Source organism: Schistocerca serialis, chromosome 1 (genome assembly GCF_023864345.2).
Source record: "Schistocerca serialis cubense isolate TAMUIC-IGC-003099 chromosome 1, iqSchSeri2.2, whole genome shotgun sequence".
Lineage (NCBI taxonomy): Eukaryota > Metazoa > Arthropoda > Insecta > Orthoptera > Acrididae > Schistocerca > Schistocerca serialis.
In genome coordinates, this window is record NC_064638.1 from 857,251,793 (window position 1) to 857,255,772 (window position 3,980).

Below are 3,980 nucleotides of genomic sequence, written 5' to 3' on the forward strand. Positions count from 1 at the left end.
TTTAAAAAAAAATTGTTCTTGTAAAAACGCATCGTTTATCAGATGTGATCGATTTCGTTCTGTTTTCTGCTTTCCATGTCTCTATAACTATCACTCTGGTTCGTGCGATACTCCAGCTACTTCTGGTCACTAATTGTTAATTATGTGCGAGTGTATACCGAACTTTTCAATAAATTGTACCCACTTGAATATTATTTGTGATATTGTGTTTTATTTCAAGTAATATTTTTCCACGACAAACGACTTTCTACAACTTATTATATTCATAATTGTTGCAAATTATTGCCGGAAATTATACATATATATATATATATATGTGTGTGTGTGTGTGTGTGTGTGTGTGTGTGTGTGTGTGGGTGTGGGTGGGTGTGTGTGTGTATACATTTGAATTACAAAAAACCAATAATAAAAAAAGTTGCATGGCGCGAGATTCTATCCGGCGACCTTCGAGTTATGAACGCGACCGCTTACCGTTGCGCCACGACGCTGTAGAAAATTATTAATCGTAGAGAGTATTTCACCGCAACGGTTTCTTTTAAGTGTCGATTTTCTCGACAACGGCTGAGAAGTGCATCTTGGTGCTTTGCCACATTACACCTCTGGCCATTAGCTTTTGTTATGCGCAGTATGAATCGAATCTGAATTTCACAATTGGCGGCCTCCCCTTGTGAGTTGTAAAAGTTCGTATCATAGGGCTAAAAGAAGCTGGATGTTCGTTCAGCATTATTTCAGAAAAATTTGACAGCAATGTAGCCACCGGACATGATTCCTGGCGGCAGTGGTCACGAGAATGTACGGTTGCAAGAAGCCTAAGATTCGGACAGCTACGTGGTACTGCTGACAGGGAAGACCATCGTGATCGGAGTACTTCTGCATCTGCATCTGCAGCAGCAATCTGAGCAGCAGTTGGCATCACAGTAACACAATGAACTGTTTCAAATCGGTTGTTTCAGGGACAGCTCCAAGCCAGACGCCCTGTAGTTCCCATCATTCCACTGACCCCAAACCACCCACCATTTGAGATTTCAGTGGAGCCAAGCGAGAGCTCACTGGAGGACGGAGTGGAGGGTTTTTGTGATTTCTGATGGAAGCTGGTTCTGCCTCGGAGCCGATGGCGGCCATGTGTTGATTAGAAGGCGGCCAGTTGAGAGCCAGCAACCAACATGTCTGCTTGCTCGACACTCTGGACCTACCTACACGTGGAACTATGGCCTGGGGCGCTACTTCGTATGACAAATGGCTCTAAGCACTATGGGACTTAGCATCTGAGGTCATCAGTCCCCTAGACTTCGAACTAGTGAAATATAACTAACCTAAGGACATTACACACATCCATGCCCGAGGCAGCATTCGAACCTGCGACCGTACCACCAGCGCGGTTCCGTACTGAAGCGCCTAGAACCGCTCGGCTACAGCGGCCGGATTTCGTATGACAGCAGGAGCACTTTCGTGGGTTTCCTACGCGCCTTGGCTGCAAATTTGAACATGAAGCTGGTTATTCAGCCTGTTGTGCTGCCATTCACGAACAGCATTCCAAGGTGTGTCCCAGAAGCAAACCGGAGTTGTAACCCAACATGCTCTACAGAGTGTCGACATACTGCCTTGGCGTGTTCGATTACCAGATCTGTATAAAATCGATCATATATAGGACAGCATCGGACGACAACTCCCGCATCATCCACAAACAGCATTAGCTTTCCCTGTATTGAGCTACCAAGAGCAACAGGAATGGAACTCCATCCCACAAACTGATATCCGGCACTTGTACAACATAATGCATGCACGTTTGCATGCTTGCCTTCAACATTCTGGCGGTTACACCGGTTATTAATATAACAGTATTTCACATTTTCAATGGCTTATCTCGTGATTACATTAATCTCTGATCTTGCAGTGTTAGTCACAGAAATATATTACCCAGACAAATGAGTTCCCGAAATTTTATTCCTATACTTTTTTTGCGTCACTGTAGAATCACCAGCGTGACTGATCATTTCAAAACGTATGTTTTTATCTCACCGCGAAAACGTCCTACGTTACACGATCTGCACTAGTAACCACAGCACCTGACACATAAACGAATAACGTATACACATTTTTTTACAACTTCGTTATAAAATAATTCTTTGCTATACAGTTCAGTAAAGAGAATCTACATCCACGAAATTTTTGTGTTGAGATTAATCCATATAAAATAATATATTTTAGTTATAAACAATTAATATACGCTGGTCGTGATGACTCGTAAAAATCGTAAGAAAATAAGTCTACAAATAATATAGCTTGATAGTAATTAAAAATTATTTCTTAATGTTTGCTATTAACGATAAACATTCATTTAATTTTCCTGGCCCATGGACATTAAGAGTGGTGAAAAAGTATGCAAAGTACTAAGATAGAAGGGGTCTCTTCAACAAATTTTGTGTCTGTGACGAGTCAAATATCAAGTCACTTCTATAAATAATCCATCAAATTCTGTTTTTCTTTTAATTTGTGTTAGCAAGTTCTCAGCACCTCCAAATACTAGAATGCTTCAATACTGACTATCGACTGTTTCAGTTTGTCAGAAGGCTTGATTTTTCTCGGGGACATTAATGAACAACGGAACAGGTGTAAGAGTAGCCGTTTCCACCTACGGACATTACAGGTTTCGTAAACAAGCGGCAGCACGTGCACAGACGTGGAGCAAGCGTGCAAGTTACGTTGCGGGCGTCCTTGGCCACCCTTATATAAGTAACAGTTACTTTGCGCAGGCTCTCCGAATAGCGGCAACTCTTTGTCTGTGTCGAGCTGATTTTTCACGTGTCACAGAGAATAAATACTGCTTGCAGCGTTGACGATACATTCCCTAAAAATCTGCGGGCACATTGCGTGAAGTTTTGTAATGAACGATGTCTCAAATCTTAAATGTAGCCAACAGCAAACGAGCATATTTAGTAAACATCTAATTCTCGCAGTGCCGTGCCTATCTGAAACATGCAGTTTTCCGATCAGTGGACGTATATCCGTAACAACTGACATAGAAAGGTACAAAAAGGAGCCGGTAACGTCTTCAGTGGGTGTGGTAATGAAGCAAAAGCGATGTCAGTGGTTAATGCTTGCTGCATGTCATCTGCTAATAAGAGAAGCGTGCTCTCAACGGGATACCAGCCTTATTCATTTTATGCACGATTCTGGTAAGCACTAAAATATAACGAATCCTGCTCTAGTACGAGGCAATTCTCAAGCGTATTTGAGAAAGTTGGAAAGCAGCCACGTTTGCACCTTCTAACGTGAGAGAGTAGAAGTTTCTGGCTTCCAGAGGGCTTTTGGCATCGTTCCTCACAAGAGGCTTCTAACAAAACTGCGTGCTTATGGAGTACCACCGCAGTTGCGCAACTACGTTTGTGGTTTCCTATCGGACTAGTCATAGTTCGTGGTAACTGACGGGAAGTCGTCGAGTAAAACAGAGGCTATATCTGGCGTTCCGCAAGAAAGTGTTATAGATCCTCTGTTGTGTCTAATCTATGTAAACGATTTAAGAGACAATCTCAGCATCTACATCTATATGACTGCTCCTCAATTCACACTTCCGTACCACGCAGAGTGTGCATCGAACCATCTTCTATCTGATTCCCTACTGCTCTACTCTCCAACAGCGAGCGGGAAAAACAAACACATCTTTCCGTCAGAGCTCTGATTTTTCCCATTTTCTTATGATGAACATTCCTCCCTATGTAGGTGTGTACCAAGAGAGTATTTTTATCCTCTGAGGACAAAGTAGGTGACTGAAATTTCATGAGAGGATCCCGCCACAATGAAAAACGAATTCGCTTATCATAGCCGTGGTACTCTCATCTATTTCGCGATAATACAAAACGAACAGTCCTTCTTTGCACTTTTTCTATGTCCTCTGTCAATCCCGTTTGGTGCGGATACCACATCGCACAGTAGTACTCCAGAAGAGGTAGGACTAGCGTGGTGTACGTAATTTCCCTAGT